This window comes from Armigeres subalbatus, chromosome 2 (genome assembly GCF_024139115.2).
Source record: "Armigeres subalbatus isolate Guangzhou_Male chromosome 2, GZ_Asu_2, whole genome shotgun sequence".
Classification (NCBI taxonomy): Eukaryota; Metazoa; Arthropoda; class Insecta; order Diptera; family Culicidae; genus Armigeres; species Armigeres subalbatus.
This window is the reverse complement of record NC_085140.1, coordinates 405246395-405265240: the sequence shown is the minus strand read 5'-3', so window position 1 is coordinate 405265240 and position 18846 is coordinate 405246395. Positions and strand designations below refer to the sequence as shown.

Below are 18846 nucleotides of genomic sequence, written 5' to 3'. Positions count from 1 at the left end.
TTACTCATTATTACATTTGATTTATTGAAAAGAGAAACGATTACACTTTATTGCTAACACTATCACTTCACTGCGTACTCTGTCGAACTGACTGATTGACTGGTCCGTGTCCTGCATTTAATAACTTAAACTGCTGATCGGGCAATCTGGATGTATCGCTGGGTCAGCATGGTTCAAAGTCCGAATAGGTGCTGATGTAAGTAGGGTTATTGACATAACTATATGTTATCGTAATATTGATTCCAGAACTAATATTTCTAGTGCCTTTCATTGAAATGCTTAAATTTCCTTTTAAGTTAGAATTTCAGTTTTATATCTATGGATTGGTTTGTATCCATGCTTTCACCGAAGGCAAAATTAATAAAAATAGGTCGAGCTTTTCTCTGCATCCTCTGCAGTGATTTAACGGATTTGCAAGATTTTTCGCGATTAATTTGTCACAGGCCTAGCGGCTTCCCAATCATCAATTAGCAGTGAATCCAACAAGAATGTGACTAAAAATCTTGATCTTCTCCGGTATCCAAGGATGTTATCGATCATTTAGTTATATGTTTTTGATCATTTAGTAGTTTGTCAATAACTCATTCCAGAGGCTAAATTTCAATATATGTTGTATGGTGGACTTCTAGAGCATAGGTTTATAACAGTTCGTTCAATTAATTTCACTTATAACGGTGACGTATACGCCATTTTCCAAAAATGGTGTTAACGAGTACTATTCGTCGAGCTCTTTAACAGAAAAATGGAAAACATGCATGTTGTAAAATGGCTGTTACGTCACTTTTCCAGATTACGGCAGTATAGCTCTAGTAGCAGTAACTTATACTAAATGATTGAATTTTAGGATTGCAATTTTTTATCATTTAGTATAAGTTACTGCTACTAGCGCTATAGCTCCGTTATAAGTTAAATTCAAACATCGACTTGTTAGTTATAGAAAAACCTTCGCACTAGAAGTCCACCATACAATTTTGAAATTTAGCCTCTGGAGTAAGTTATTGACAAACTAATAAGTGATCGAACGCAGATTACTAAATGATCGATAATATCCTTGCCGGTATTCAGTGCTTTGAACATAAATTTTCAAAACAAGATGAGTTTTCTTTTCGAACCCTGGCAGAACTAAAAAAATCTATTGATATTTCACAGAGTTATGGCCCTTTGAATTTTGATAAAGTGTGCGGTTGAACGTGTTTTGTATATAATGCGATTATTTGTAAAATCCAGGTTACGTTGTCCTCCTTTGGACGGTTCGTAAGTAAATTGATGAATATATTTTAATTTTTTTTTTCAGCATATACTGTTATTGACAAACGCTCTATATTGTCGAATAGAGCTCCCTATTATTCACCAAATTTTCCTTCCCGAGACATCTATGAAGGTAGTATAGGTTCCCTGCATCTTCACTAGTAGATGTTGAACTAACATTCCTTCCCTTCCTTCCGTGATTGTAAGGACGTGGCCAGGTATACAACTGCTACTGTATAGGAAAAGGTACTAATCCCAAGTACCAATTTGCGACAATATACAGTAGATTGCTCAACTGAGCATTGTATAGCCACCCACGATTTGTACAATCACATATGCTATGCTATGCTATGCTAAAAAAAATCCGAGGGAGAGAGACAAAATAGTCCTTAAATATTTGTATCGGCCTTAAAAGAAATCATATGGACTCGATGGCCAAACTTAGTTTCATTTACATATTGCATTATTTTGCAATTAAAGCAATTTGGAGGGCTTTGCTTTTTAACTGTTCAAACTGATCGAATTTTTTTGGAAAAAATGCTTTTTCAGGATTGGTCATGTTAGGCACTAAGGTAGCCAAAACCGGTACACTTACCCTCTATAAAAATCAATTTGATTCATTAACGAAGTGCCCCCAGAAGTACTTGAATTATTTTCTACGATCGTATGTGTTTAAACCGTGTGATCAATTTGACTGCAAACTGAATAGCTAATTTGCAGTCAACCAAATTCCGAATTTTCATATAGCGTTTTAGATCTAGCCTCGTTAGTTTCATGAACCCGTCTTTACTCAAAATTTTCATTTAGGTTTTACTGTCCTACTGTCAGCTGGATTACTGCCACACTCTAAATAAATTTGAGTGCAATTGTGTTGGTTTTTTCTCTGAGTCGATTCTTTGACTTTTTTATTGTCAAATTTCCCAAAGAACCGTATTATTTGATGCCTCCAAATATTTTTAAAATTAAAACAACAAAAGATTAAAAATATAATAACAAACATTGTTCTGTGGATTCCGTAGAATGCAAACGTTTTTCACAAAAACTAATTCCCTTACCTGCTAGAGGAAAGCCTATTCTGTCGGATACATAACGTGGTTTTCTCAGAAAATGCTTGCTTTAGCAGGAATTCGCCTCCCAATGTTTGTTTACAAAATAAGTTACGCCCAAATCGCAAATCAGTCCCGATATGGCAGCCAAACGAGCTACAGAATTGGGCCAATGTAAGATGAAAACCGGCAAAAAAGTGTGAGAACAGAGAGCGAGTATAAAACGAGATGTGAATGCAGAATATTAAGTATTAACTTCAACAGCAACCTCTTAGCTTTCCAAATGTTTTACCGTTTATCTATATGGTGTACCGGCGGTTCAACGCGCAACATCTAATTTGTTATAAATATTAGTAAAAAAATGTCTACCACAATTTTGCTAAAACATCTGATTTTCCGTTCACGGTCGTTTACGAAAACCCATTAATGGGTGAAAAAACCCCCATTTATGCTAGAAGTGTCTCTCCCCATTTAATGGGTAAATCCGATTTACCCATTAATGGGTAAAAGCATTTTATGTCAGAAAATGGGTTTTTGTTCACCCATTGGAAAGGCACCGGAATTTCACAAAATGGGTAAAAATTTACTCATTTTTGAGGTTATGTAGCAGTTTGGTAGAACGTGTTTGTGGTATTCCTGGTAATTAATAAATAAAAACAAAAATAATAAAAAAACGAAAAAAATAATGTTATATGTTTTTATTAACGTAATTGTTGATCCCGTTGTCAATATACGTTCAGCATTCCCGTCACACGTGCATTTTCGTTTCGGCCTAGCCATATACCACACCGTAAGTCGGTCAGGAGCCCTCCTTAGCCGTGCGGCAAGACGCGCGGCTACAAAGCAAGACCATTCCGAGGGTGGCTGGGTTCGATTCCCGGTGCCGGTCTAGACAATTTTTGGATTAGACATTGTCTCGACTTCCTTGTGCATAAAAGTATCATCGTGTTAGCCTCATGATAAGCCTCATAATAAGAAGAAGTCGGTCCCCGACTGAGAAGCTTTGCTGGAAGAAAAAAAATCCTTCAATAACGGAGGCATGTTAAAAATGAGTTTAAAAGTTTAGAATTGCTTACCCTTCAGCTTTTTGTATGACGTTCGTGTACGTTTCAGAGCTCCTACGTTTTCCATGAACACAAAACTAGTTTTAAAATCGACGATCCGGACCTGAAAACATTTTTCCGCATTAAATTACTGTTGTACAACAATTAATTGTATAGAATTACCTTACTTGTGTCGTTCCGATAGTGTCGAATAGTTCCAATAGTATAAACTGTTCCTATTAGTTATATTATTTATTTTTATTGTTTAAGAACTGAAAGAAGCTATACTTCCATCACGAGGCGCTTTGTTTTTAATCTATTTTTTCACCCATTAATGGTTATATTTTTAGCCCTTTTTTGTTGTATTAGGGTTCCTTTTGATGGGTATTTTTACCCTTTGCATGATTGAGAAATTCCCCCATTTTATGACAGACAGGAATGCTATTTGAAAATGGGTGTTTTTTTACCCATCGATGGGTTTTCGCAAACAACCGTGTTGGTATTCGATTAACTTCAATCGATTATGTGCAAAAAAAACATAAGACATCCCTATTTTTTGTTGTGATGAGATTTTGAAGTGTGTGTGTTTACCGATCCTCATATTTTGGGTAGTTTCGTTTCAGCGTGTATCGATCCTTTTGGGCACGGATGGCGCCACATGCGGTGTCGCCAAAATTTCGTGAGAGTGAATCATATTGTTAATATAGTATATTTGAATACAGTATCGGTTTCGATACAGTTCTTGTTTTGTTTTCCCAAGAGCACCATGAAAAGGTTCCGCTATTTAGACCCTTCACAGAGAGCAATCTCATTGAAGGCGCGCCCCTTATCAATAGGAAATCAATCCTTTCTTGAGAAAACAGAACAGTAATACTGTTATTTGGACATGCTTCGGACCCTTAGCCACATACTTGGCTTGCTTTTAGAATATCGCCAGTAGAGGACCAAATCCTGGATTTTGCTCTAAATATAAGACCATTTAAAGCCTAAAAATTTATTCAGTAATAAGAATTTCCGTGTGTTCCTCTCACTACACACTAAATTTATTTCGCAGGGAATCTGCAAAATTTTGCAGGATTTTCCTGTGCTGTGAGTTCAGCAATGCATCCAACAACATGCATATTGCTGATCGTACAGTATTCCGTTTTGGCTAGTGTGACCAGACCAAAATGTATGCGGAATGAACTTTTGGAGGATTCATTTTCAAGCCACTGACGCGATCTAGATAGGCGTTCGGCGTTTCGCAGGACGCTTGCTGGTCACATTAGTTTTGACAGAAATTTTGACATAGCTTTTACTCAACTGTCTAAGACGAGTTTAGTACTCTCCATTTAATTGGAGATTAAATGAAGAGTACTAAACTCGTCTTAGACGGTTGAATACATTCCACTAAAAGAGCTTAAATTTTTTTTTCTGATAGCTTTTACTGATTGCCAGCAATTTGACTTTTCTAGATATTTTGCTGCATGCATAACCAGTAAAGTAACTCAAAAATGGTTTTGTTTATAATGAATGAAACCAAAACCATTTATATTCATGTTATTATATTTGTGCATATCTTTTACTTAAACTAATTGTCGTGACCCGACCTAGATTTCTAGTCTCGACCGTTCGTCACAACAATACTCAGCAAACTGATTTTCATTTCGCTCTCACATGATCTTCCTGGAAAGTTTCTTGCTATATGGAATCAAAATATCTTACAAACTAAGGACGCTCGCTAGACGTTTAAACGAAATACACTACAAAAGAGTATATTCTAATTGGATAATAATTGAATGCCAACAACACATTGCAATGTAGAAAAATTATATAAGCTCTTTTAGTGGAATATCTTCAACTGTCTAAGACGAGTCTAGTACTTTCCATTTAATTCCACTACGTTTTGCTATCTTTGCAGATACGTATTTCGACCACAACTGTGAAGCCATCTTCAGTGTCTCGTACTTGACTCGACTTTAGTCAGGTCAGGCTCGTCTTGGACAGTTGAACACAATGTAGTGAGGTGGATATTTTTCCGACACTTTAAGACCTGATCGTATGTACTACATTCATCTCCTCCTCTACTCTACAGGAATATAATTAACGTATAATGTACTTATGGCCATATAATTTATAAAATTTATTGTTAACTAGTCGACCCGGCAGACGTTGTCCTGCATAGTAGGCGAAAAAGCGCGGTGAACTGCCCATGCGAAATTTCCATACGAATCATAATTTTAGTTTTTCACGATTTACTCAACCTAATTCGTGAATATCGCATGAGGAAAAATCATATAAACCCGTCGGAAACATTAACGAACATATATGCTGAAGGAATGAAGAAAATCCATCCAGCCGTTTTCGAGTTATGCGGATACGAACACAGACCATTTCATTTTTATTATATAGAAGAAGATTCAAAATTTTACAAAACGCTTATGAAAAATTATTTGAAACGTAATACAATTAAGCCGATAAAACTTCAAATCACAAAATTCAATTTAAATCAAATCCAATCTCAATGCAATCCAAATCCAACTTCAATCAAACAACCAGTCCAAATCAAGTCGAAATCCAAATCAAATCTAGTCTCAATCTAAACTTCATCCAAATCCAAAGCCAAATTTCATAAAATGCTTATTCACATCCAAATATAATCCAATTCCAATCTTGCCAAATCCAATTATTCATTCAAATCTAATCTTTATCCAATCCAAATTTATTCTGAATCCAAATTCAATCCAAATTCATTCCGAAACCAATCCAAATCCAATGCTAATTTAATCCAATGTAAATCCAAATCCCAATTAAAATCCGAGTCCAATCGAAATCTCATTCCAATTCTGTTCAATTCAAATCAAATCAATGAAAAATTTAGTCCAAATCAAATCCAAATTCAAGTACAATTCAAATCCATTCCAAATCCAGTATCTAGCCATAGTCAATGAAATACGAAAAATGAAACAGCAGCTTGGAATGGAGTGATGGAATTTCTTTTACAAATTTTGAATTTTTTTCCCAAAAAATGTCAAAAATAAAAATAACTAGATTGGAAAGTAATTTGTTTTGACTCCAAACACCAATAACAATTGAAATCATACGCAATTGCGGTCAAAACATAGGTCGACTTCGGACTATCTAGGAGGGCAGCTTTGGACCACCATTTTTTAAAACGTCAAAAGCGTAGACTTTTCCTATTTCTTGGTATCTATTAGCTTTCCACAGCCACACACAATAAAGCGCCGGGAAATGTAGAAAATTGTCCTTTCTACGAAATAGACGTAATAGAAACTTTATTTTTGCATCAATATGCTTTCTGCCATTTAGAGGGTCGATTTCAGAGATTTCGACACGAGGTAGAATTTTGCGAGAAAAGTTTAGTTGAACATAAGATTTAAATACGGCGAACCAAACCTTCTCCTAAGTAAAATGGTAGTCCTGAAAAAAAAAACGATTTCTCTTCATAATGCGGTTTTGATATATCCAACAGTTTGCGAGGTAATGTCACTTAAGTGCTACTGCCGAAAATCACTACTCGATGATTTTCCGCAAAATAACAAAAGGCAACTCCATTGCGTTTTTCCTCTCCATTTAACTCTCACTCTCTCCTTTTCTCATGTATAATTTTTGGCCCGGATAAGAATCAACTTCTAATCATGTCTAGACCAACATTTGAAAAGGGCGTAACAGCCAAAATTTATTCCTTCTTATTCTTCGTCTACATATATAGCTATATATGTAGACAAAGAATCAGAAGGAATAAATTTTGGCTGTTACGCCCTTTTCAAATGTTGGTCTAGATGTATCTTTCCAATCAAAAGAAAAAATCCATTTGAGTGCTGCTGCTGACCATCCACATGATGATTTACCGCTAAACTGCAGCAAACGGGTTGTAGTGAAGTTCGGCGCGTTACCCATGCCAACGGCAGAAATAAATGCAGACGATCACCACTACTCTCCGATACGCTGGGACCGCTCTCTGCTGAATCTCGACCACGCCCGTGCGCTTTTGTCTATCCAATAAAGTAAGCCCCGCCCCTTTGTTAATTGGCATCGGTGCAAATGTTATGTGTCGAGCATATACTTGTGCGCCGATCTACTTTGAACCAGCGGGCTGTGGCGGGAATGCTATTCTCTTATGATGTGATTACTCTCGGTAGCGGCGGAGGCGTAGATCAGCACGGATCAAAATTATCCTTCAAACATTTCCTAAAGCAATCGCGTTTTTAAATGTTTACATTTTTCGTGCTTTCATGGCGGGAAGCATCAAGGAAAATAATATATATAATAATATATATATATAATATATATAATATATATATAATTCTTGGAAATGTTGATACTCAATCCGATAACCACCTTATTGACATTATTTAACTTTAACTCTGTAATGTGGCAAAAAAGAGTGTATTTTAGAAAGTTGATAACTGTGGTACTCTACGGAGTTTCTTATCCAGAAAATCTGGAAAGTGAATAGGGGAACGGTTCGCCACTTCAGCTCATAGCTCCTATTTCCATTCCATCAAAAACAAAGCAATGGAAAGGAATTTGTTTATTATTTTTGTAATTTTTTCAGCAGTGAGCACGCATGTTGACAAAAAGAAGCGACGAATTTGGTGCCGTATTTCTTTGTTTAGCGATGAGATGGATATGTGTACAGTGAGATGGAGATCGGAACAGTTCCCCTATATATCTGGGTTAAATAATAAGGGTGTCGTATCACAGTAGCCGAATGTTACTTTTCCGTATGTATGTAGTTTACCAGCATCTTCGAAAGAGGAAATGCTCCAAATTCCTCAGGAGGGTGAAATGCCTGTCATCCGCGGTACAATGGCACTATACCCAACATATACTTTTTTGGTACTTCTGTTTCTGGCACCCAGTTTCTAGGTGGTATACCCTAATTCAGCTCCTCGTTTTGGGTGATTGGCTAGTGTGTAGTTGGTGCTTATTATCGGAAATTAAGTTTTCCTGACGAAAACTAGCAATTAGTTGAGATTTATCGAGTCTTTTGCGTTTGTATAGCTATTTTATGTAGAAAATTAGCAAGTCGATTCCTCCGAAGCTTTCTTATTGTGACTGAAACGGAATAAAAACAAAAACATTGTGCCCATATTGAATGAATGATGGGTAGGCGAATTAGCCACCTCTTCAGTCCCCTGAAATTCCTGAAGGTCGAATTCCTCTGAACTTCTGGAGGTGAGATTTTCCAAAATTCTTGAAAAAGAATTCCGTAGAGTTACTGAAGGACAAATTCTTCAAGAATTCTGAAGGAGAAATAATCCAGATTTTGTTGGAGAAAGAGTGCCCAGAATATAATTGTTTATTTAAAAGGCTCAATCGCCCAAAGGCTTCACGGAGCCGATATCCATTATATTTTAAGGTCTAAGTTGATATTAGTACAACAATATTTCATAGAAAAAGCTGTTTATTTTTATCTGCTAATCAATTTCCACTTGATTTCCTATTCTTCCTATGAATGCTTGGTTGACATGAGTTCTGGGAGCCCTGTTTAGATGCGCATAATTGTTTCCTCTCATTTGAGTGCCTTGTTGACATGGTCGATTGTGGTTATTGTTTGTGCTGTGTCTTTAACTGCCGCCATAGGTATGGGTAACGAAGTGGTTTCCGAATGCGATGATGAGTTCGTGGAAGGAAAGTGGTTCAAATCTCCCAGACGAATATTTGTGTCGGTTTTTGTAGAAGATGATGTGGCGATTGGTGAATTCAAATCATCGAGTTGGGGTTGTGCGGATATATCTTGTAATTCCTCAAAGCATGTTTGCTTGGGGTGAGCTGGTTTTTGGCATTTGTTATAAACTTTAGGTTGCCCGGGGTAGGTAATGTGGATCGAATGACTTGCAATTGTCACGATTGACGATATGGAAGAACATTGTACGATGATTTAATGAACTTTTATATAGTTTCCCGATCAGGAATACATAACAAAATTATAACTCAATTCTATCAATTGTTGTTATTTAAAACAACGTGTGTTATAATTAGATAATTCGATAAAAATGTGTCTTCGGCCAGTTTTATTTCATATCAAAATTATAACAACATTAGTTATGAATATTTTCACAAAATAATTGCCTACATTTTTTGTAGACATTGGAAAAAAATCGGAGGTAATCACCTTCAGTATAACTTGAACCCGCTCGATATTAATACATAGCTGGAACAAAGTTAATTGCCTACATTATGGATGGAAATCCGGCGTGGTAGCGTACCAGATTTCTATCCGTGATGTAGGCAATTACCTTGAAAGTAGATTTTTATACAGAAAAATTATATCAACGTTTGTTATAATGTTGATATGAAGGTATCAACCTCTGTTTTAATTATGTTATGGCTAGAGGCATTTTTGATATAATTTTTGTTATTTTAACAACTAACCAGCAAAATTTATAACACATTTTGTTACAATATTTTTCTGAAATAAATAACTCCCCTTGTTATAATTTTGTTACGCATTCTTGATCGGGTTTCGGCTGATTCGATTCGATCAATAAATCCACAAATACACTATCCAGCTCCTAAAACATCAGCGGAAAGCTGAGTAAAATTTCATTTAACCAGAACCAGAACCAATTTCCAGATCGAATGATTGTCGGAAGTGTATTTTCCTATATATTTTGGCTGAAATCCCCATACAAACTTCAAATCAAATGCGCCAGCTTATGCAACAAGCGATTGAGCTTAAATTTTTAGAGATTGATTTTCTCACCAAAAGACACAATCCCATGGAATTCGACAATATCTTTTTCTCCTCATACTAAGCTGGGCCAGTCTAATGTATACAATACAGAGGTCATAAGTGAGATTCTCTTTTGGAATCCATTTTCAGTTTTACCGATTGTTAGAAAATGAGAAATATGTGGAGAAAAATGCAATGTAGGAAGAGTGGCACGTGCCTAGGATTGAAGTTTTGGCAAAACTTGGCGATTTTTGGCAAAACTTGGAGTAAAATGTGTTACGTTTTGTTGATTATTTGTTACTCCGAACTTAACATAAAAAAACATGGGGCATTGGGGTGAAACAAGGTCTTGCAGCTTCGTGCAATGAACGTCCCACGCCAAGAGGGATGTAATGTTACGGTGTTAGATCTACCATAGTCATATTGTAAGCTGTAGGCAAATCCTGACCCAACGAATACCTTCCCCAATATCCAACTCCGTGGTACTTATGAGAGTGTCGCTGAGTCGGAGGCCTCTCATTAAGTAAGTACTACATCAACACTTCTTTCCCCTCCCAAGTTACGATGAAGATGGGCGTGGCCAGGAGTAGTAGTCCTCATGATTTTATGATTTTTATCCTAGATTGAAATCAAGGACCTTGATCCCACCTTAATCCCACCCACCTTGATTTCTGATAACAATCTGTCTGTGTCCAATCTACGAAGTACACTGTAACTATGCTATGCTATGCTATACTATGCTAACTAAACCACGCCAAGAGGGATGTAAACCATCGAGTAGCCATTGTTGACAGCAAGTCAAATATTCTGGCTTGGTTGCTGTTAATAGTTGTGAAAGTGCATCAAAAAGCGCAATTCGATTTTTCCGGACCACCATATCAAACGGAAGAGAGTTGATGTGAGACGAATTTTCTTCAAAGTGACTGAAAATTCCATATCAATGTAGCATCAAAAACCCAGATTAATCCACCTAGCGTTGGTGGTGCCTTTCTCGCATTTAGTTAAGACACCAACCTTATATGGGGTTTAAATGGTCCGATGTACCATTTTCTTCATAACTTTTAAACGCAATGACCGATCGTTATAAAATTCAATAGTGATCAACAAGGCTTTGTCCTGTCGAATGAAACTTGTTGCGAGAAAATCGATTAAGGATTACTATACGAAAAGTTGTCTAATGTTTTTTATAGCATTTGTGCACACACATACACACACACATACACACATACATACACACGGACAGACAGACATGTGCTCAGCTCGTCGAGCTGAGTCGATTGGTATATGATACTATGGGTCTCAGAGGCTTCTATAAAAAGTTCGTTTGCGGAGTGAAATGATAGCCTTTCGGTACAACTTAGTTGTACGAGAAAGGCAAAAAAGGTAATGGTCATCAGCGATGATTGTGACAGAAAATGTATTCGTCGCGGTAGTGTCCGATATCTTTCAGCAGGAGAAAGTGAAATTTTCTTCCGAATTTCAGACATTTGGTTGTTGTTAATGTTTGGAAAGGCGAATTAAAAAAAATTGGACGCTATTTATCGGTTCGTTACGACATCCGAGTAGATAATAATAGCGCAATAATATCCAAAGTTGATTAAATAGCAAAATGAGATATACACATGATTGATATCAAATATAAAAGATCAGACGACAATATCAATACCATTTACTGCCAATCCGAAAGCAACGCAGGGTTCGTTCTGCTGCTACTTCTAATAACATTCATTACATGCAGCTACGTAGTCCTACGTCACCTTTGCATAGAATCTGATTGGGCTGCCCTTTTGAGTTTTTACACGAATTTTTCAATTTTTACCTGAAACCACGGAACGTATCCCCCGTGTGAAAATAAAATCGAGTGTATTTATTTGAGCCGCAACATTCTGACTGGTCCCTCTCCCTCTCCTCCAGTATTATCTACAAAAAGGCCTTAGTGTGCGAGAAAAACAAAAATATTCCTTTGCGCACCAACTAGTTACAAAAACAAGTTGAAGCAAGCTATTTTCCTCCATTCCGGTATCATAACTCCCGGATAAATCCATTTCATCTCCCCTCTGGTGTAGCAACTCGTTCAACTGCTCAGAACCAGCCACGCCACGTTCTTCCAATGTGCAGGCGGTACACAATTATATCTGTTCACTTAATTCTGCCAGTTATCGACACAAGTCTTCTTCAATTTCTCACTCCAGTGCGCTAATTATCTCGGTAATTGTTATTACTTTTGCCATTCACGAGCAAATGAGCATAATTCAATTGCTGCCTCGACACGGAACAATCAGATTTGAAGTGTTGGTTCGCTAGATGAAGTCGGCACGCTGAAGCCGAGCCGGTGCGCCATGCGAGGAGGTGGTGGTGGGGCTACGACGGGGAATAACAATGCAACCTGGCAAGATGCGGGAAATTACGCCATTTTGCTCATGGGAATACCGGGAAGGGCTGCGGAAAACTCTCAAGAGTGAATTGGATAGAATAGCTTTTATGTGGGTTGCGTAATTTCTCGAATTGGCGAAGCGATCTCGCTATTCAAATGTACCGAACATTCCATTCAGCATCAACACATATTCAAAGGAATATTTAAGAGGCTAAATAGGCTTGGAAATACATACGCCTCCGATGGTAATATGCCTTGAGAAAGCTTTTCAAAATATTGTGCGCGTCTTTTGATAAGGGAAACAAAATGGTATAAGATGGTTTAATAGCAGACAGAGGAGCAACCACAAAATTCCTTCAAAAATTATGAGCAAGAATTAAAGTGGAATCATTTGTAGCCGAATTTAGCATTTTGAGTAATTCGATGGTGAATATATCACCTAAATATATTATTTAAATAATGATAGTAGCGCCACTCCCATAACGCTATTTCACTTTGAAAGTTATGTTTTGCTTGAGATGACGTCGTCAATAGTGCTGGCTAAAACCATTCTAATGAAGAATCTTACCACTATACAATTGCTTTAAAATACACAGAAATAAATCCGAACACGGTACGATGAACTGCACAGTCTTCCATTTGGTCGTACTCGTTGTCATCTTATTTCTCCATAGCCTTCCACCCGCTCAGCTAGATCAAAAAGACACACGGCCAAAGGTGCGATGGCGACCGGAAATGCATCCTGGCTTGAGACAGCGCCGGAAGAATCTGGCGACAGTCTGGCGACAAAAATAAATGAATTTCAACTCCTACTACAGTCAGCAACGTACCGGGACACACATACACAGATTGGATTAAACTCCGAAATTTAATTTCAAATCAGATCATGAGACGAGTACTTTTTTGGGGAATGTGATGCGGTATAGAAATGGTAAGGAATGATGATGGTCCAATGTGCACCCCCTAAGCATTTTCGAGTTTTTAACCAAAGAAACCAAGACGACAATTTATTTTCCTTTATTTCTTTAAAGTTTTTCATCTAATTAATGTTGCACGTTCAGATGAGATAGTAGCTGTAGCTCTGTGAAACTAAATCTTAAGTAAAATGAGATAGATACTTCATTAGCAAAGATTCAGCGCGTTTAATCGTCAAATATTTTACTATTTAAAATGCGCACTCAAGCATTGATTTACACTTCCTATGGATATTGATTTTTTTTTCTGTAAACATTTTTCACCACGTATTTCACTCCGTATCTTATTTAATTTTACACTCCGTTACCGCACAGATTTTTTTGCCGGTCTACATATGTATGCAGAACTCCCGGAAGTCATGTCTCACTGACAACGCAACGAGGAGTGTACAGCTTTCAATAATGGCAAACATGAATTTCGGTTAGTGTAAACAAATTGCGTTAGAATGAAGACGTAAACCCACACGATACTTCCAATGCATTGAAGCTGTAGCCCATTTTGGGTTCCGCTGAATCGCGCTCGCCTTCTCATGCGCGCCTCGTCCAACGGCGGAGTGTTGTTACTTGGGATGAAAATTTAATGGCGGTTGGTTTATGGTGATTTGCGGTACGGTAGCGACACGCGCGGTACTTACCGGGAATTTGCAGACGAGCAATAAGTTACGGCTGAAAGTGGAAAATGGGAAAATAAAAGATAAATTACTCAAGTGATTCACTTTGAAGAGAAGAAAGGTGTGGGCATGGAATATTTTGTACTATGCTGGCAGTGGTTGGAGAGTTAAATTCACTAAGTGCATAGCTGTGCGGATATATAGTTAATTTGACATTTTCTAATCGACTTTTTAAAGAGCACACAAGATTGTTTACTGTATTAGATATTACTTACAACCAACTATGACAAATCGAAGAAGAGTGCAGATTTATGAAAAAGTATCTTTACAACATCTATAGAGCTAGATGGATATAAAAGAACTAATTTTCGCATAATAAATCTTATTATTACAAAATACACCAGACAAAAATGAAGTTTCTTGAGCCATAAGATGAAGCACCGTTGATGCTGGAAAACATCGAATAGATAGTAGTAACGGTGGCAGGAGGATACGGATTTACGACTTACCGTCTTTTACTCTTAGTTGATTTGTGATATCAAAGTCCTAGAAAGTTGAATTCGCAGCAGGTATTAAAATATTTCCCAGAACAGCTTGGATATGTTCATAAAAGTTCGTGATTTAAACGTATGAGAGTCGAAATTATCCTGTGAAGCACGTTGCACAGTTGCTAGCATGGAAACGAATCGTCTGCCAAACCGACATACAGCTTGGTACACCTACACGAAGGTGATAAAAATCACTGGAAACAAACTTATTCGAACAGATGCAAGTAATGTTTAATTTTTCGGTGAAAGAAACATTGGAACCATTTGCAATTTAATGAAAAAAATATCAGAGACAACGGATTCTAAGGCAAATTATTTACAATCTCAAAAAAATATTATTATATCCTACAAACGGACTGATGATGAATTTGATATTCAATTATTTACGTTTCACAGATCCGGTGCAAGCTTAGAATCTACAAAATCGATATCCATAAATTATTCATGAACGGACGATTCGAATAATTAAAAACCGCATTGTAATTTTGGTTGCATGCATAGAACAACATGTCTGATAAGTGATTAATATGTACTATTTGTTTGTTGTCAAATCTCGAGCTCTTTGGTTGGGTTATAGAGTCTTAAAACAATTGATGAATATCTGTTATGGAACGTACACACGGTCAAGCAGTTTGACCAACATTGACTCCACCTCTTGTTTATTCGAATATCCATAAAGTTTTACCAACAGCGGCACGAACAATCAATTTATTCGACCAACAATATCACACATGAACGACTGTAGTGCCAACTTGAGCACCAACCATCAAAAAATATATGGGGGCTGCATTATGCAACGTACACACCAGTCAAGCAGTTTGACGAACATTAAGGCGATTATTGAATTAAGCCAGAAATCGGCCATTTTGTAAACCACGTGCTTTTCCAATATTTTTTTCAAGAGCACGAGATGAAAGAACCATAACGCGTATGGGGCTGAAACAATGGAAGATCGTTTGCTTAGTTATGTTGAACAATCATAATTTGAATTTCGGCACTGTGCGAAAACTATTGTGCCAGATTTTTCTAGAATTATAATGACAAATATCCGAAATATAATAATAATAATGACAAATAATAATGATAATATCCGAAAAATTTTGTCAGCAACAAAAAAGAAGACAAATTTTGTTGCTTAATTTTCTTCCCGTTGTTTTGCATTATCTCTTCGGCAAATTTCGTTTTTATTCTATCTTAGCTTCTTATTTTATGGAAATATTGGAGAATCTAACTCCTATTATAAAAATAGCATCGTCTTCTCGGAAATATCAGTCCGAAAATATCAACAGAAAATATTGGAATCGGATTTCTGCTATCAGTTGGACTATCAATTGTTTGTTTCGCTTTCAATGGCGCGTGTGGCGGTCGTGGCAGCAGCGCGGTGGATTATGTTTCTGGGTGTGGATCAAAGGACCGGTAACCTACATCATTCTGATGTCCGTGTTGGGAATGTATGAACGGGATTGGTTGGATCTGATATTAGAATTGAAATTTTCAATAGTTTATCGTAAATAATCAAATGTTTTAAATACATTGACAAATTGCTGGAGAACTTCCGAGTCGATTGGTATAAAAATCTCCAAAATCCTTCAAAAGTTGAAGGCATTTTCAAAGTTCAAAATCTTACATGATTTCGTATATGTATATTTATTCAAACTAAGGCCGAAGTGGCCTGTGCGGTATTTAAGAGTCTTCTCCATTCGGCTCGGTCCATGGCTACACGTCACCAACCACGCAGTCTACGGAGGGTCCGCAAGTCATCTTCCACCTGATCGATCCACCTTGCCCGCTGTGCACCTCGCCTTCTTGTGCCCGTCGGATCGTTGTCGAGAACCATTTTCACCGGGTTACTGTCCGACATTCTGGCTACGTGCCCGGCCCACCGGGAGATTCGTTTCGGAGTGTACGATCAATGCCTGTGTCTAAAGTGTCTCAGATAAATAATTGTGAAAAATATGTGAAAAATAATTTGTATAAAAGTGATAAGTGTGGTGGATGCAGTATTATGTAGAGAAAAATACGCGTGGCGAATTGTTTACGTCACCGGATGGCCCAGGAATATGAAAATTATATATTTTCTCAGCCACTTAACGCTTTTTCAGTCTGCCGTCATTTCTTTTTCCACTTGCTTGGCCTCTGCAGCAACAACGATTCACAAAAGACACGTTAAAAATAATGTATAAAGAGTAGCCAAAATAGCCGTAGATTTCTTATCATCTTTGAATATTTTAGACGTGCATAAATAATGTAAACGTAAAATTTGAGTATTTTTATATCAGCGTGTAACCTTCTGCTACAAGGGCTAAACATATGTCATCCAAGTGACTTATAGGATTAAAATGACACTTCTCTGTTTTCTAATAAGAAAAGATGAAATAGCTTCGAATAGTTGTCAATGAATAAGAAAACAAAACAAACAAATATTGCAGCAGCATAGCCAGCTCAAGAATTCAGAAGGATGTGATTTCGAATATGTTTAATGTATTCTTATATGTGCTTTGGTTTGGATGGATGGAATTCAAAGAGAGGGTGCTTTGAAATACGATAAGAAGTTAGCTGCATGAAGAAGTTACAGTAGAGTTGTTTGGGGGCCGGATGACGTATTTGCTGGTTCTGTCGGACGTTGCACTGTCCGACGGTGATTGTGCTGGGTGGTATTGCGAGAAGATTGAAAAATTCGAACCGGGGTCCGACGGTCGACTGTCGGAAAGCTGTTCCGCAAACGTCAAATCACTTGTTGCACGGTAAAAAATTTTGGTTTATTTTTTCGGTGTGAATGTTGATTTATAAAATCAATGAGAATATGCAACTTTAAACGAGTGTTACATGCCGCTATATTTTTTAATCGAGTTTGATGGCACTTTAAAGGTATTTTGTCATATATTTATGTGATTTTGAAACATTTTAGATTTCTCGAATCTTCTTGATATCAAGAAATATCAACACTTTTCGTACAGTGCATGTCAGTTTGAAGTTTCCGACACTCAGTCTGCTTCTTCTTCTTTGCTCCGCAAAATTAGAATTTTTCTCTTTTCTCGCAATACAGTGTGTAGGCTTATAAGCGGAAACAGTACAGGTCCATATTGTGATAGTTTCGCACTAGTGTTGTCAGGCGATTCATCGCTCGCTTGAATTGGCCATTAACAGCGGCACACGGACGATTATTTATTTGATCTCTGTCTATAATTTATCAATAATTAAGATCTCAATATTCTCTATGAAATATAACTAGGGATTCAACTAGCTTTAACATTATGCCATTATGAGTGATTCTGAGGATAACTTCACTATTGAGAACGGGATCGGCTACGTATAGATGGAACTATAGCTCGCTTAACTTTTCAAGGGGACCTAGGTGACATTTTTTCATGGTTTAGTTTGAGTACTGCAATCAAAAGCTTTCAGGTTGTGCTGTTGATTGCGCTATTCAGATTGATTCATGAAGTGAGTGTTACTTGGGTCCTTTTGAAAAGTTAAGCGAGATAGTGGGTAAAACTAGGGTGAATGATGGTGCAAGTGCAATCCAAGTTGCACGATACATGAATACAAAGAAAATAGTTTTATAGTATTTCTGATACATTTATCTTTTCGGTTTATCATTTGAAGACGTTCTGAGTAGTGATATGAAAAAGTAGAAACTGCTACGGATATTCATTTATTTTTTTCTGATTAAGCTTTCAAACGACACAAAAAACGTACATATCATCTAGAAAACATTCAATCGCCTAAATCGGATTCCTCTGTCGACTCTGCAGTGTTATACAGTTCATCAATCTTCTTGTGCAGTTGCTCCTTGTTTTGTGCTAGCTCCTCCCATTCGATATACGAAAGATCATGAAACCGTCGCATAGAACCTAAGATGGAGTCCCACCATGTATAGGAAGGTCTGCACGGCCGCAGATGGGAAGCATGTAATCGTGAGGCAGCTTTTGTAGGATGCCTATTGGAACGACGTTGAATGTGCCCCCAATAGCGCAGTTGATGTACCCTAACTCTCTGAGTAATCCTCCTTTTTCGTAGTAAAACATACACGGATCGTTGCAATGCATCAGGATCATCATGACGACATAACGCTGCCATCTCCCGCACGATCTGACGCTCGTAATTCCGAAGAGATGTTCTGCTATGTTTCGTAAGCACAGAAGTTTGGGTGCCATAAAGCATGGCAGGTGCAAGGACGGTATCATAAATCAGCTTACCTAGATCCCAGCTAGGATTGTGACGTTTCAAAAACTCCATTACAACTCTGGATGTCTTAATGGTATTTCGGCAACGAACCCTTGTGGTTAATGGCCGATCCAACTTAGGAGTTAGGAAGCA

The 18846-nt window shown here is 37.3% G+C and overlaps 1 protein-coding gene across 1 annotated transcript in view; it reads right to left on the bottom strand.

The window, feature by feature from the left end:
• Positions 1-18846, bottom strand: part of LOC134213335 (neural-cadherin-like) — a 1323925-nt gene that overhangs the window by 1064201 nt on the left and 240878 nt on the right. Inside the window, exon 2 of the mRNA XM_062692319.1 lies at positions 14003-14033. The gene's annotated coding sequence lies outside the window, so the exon portion shown is untranslated. The remainder of the gene's footprint in view (positions 1-14002; positions 14034-18846) is intronic.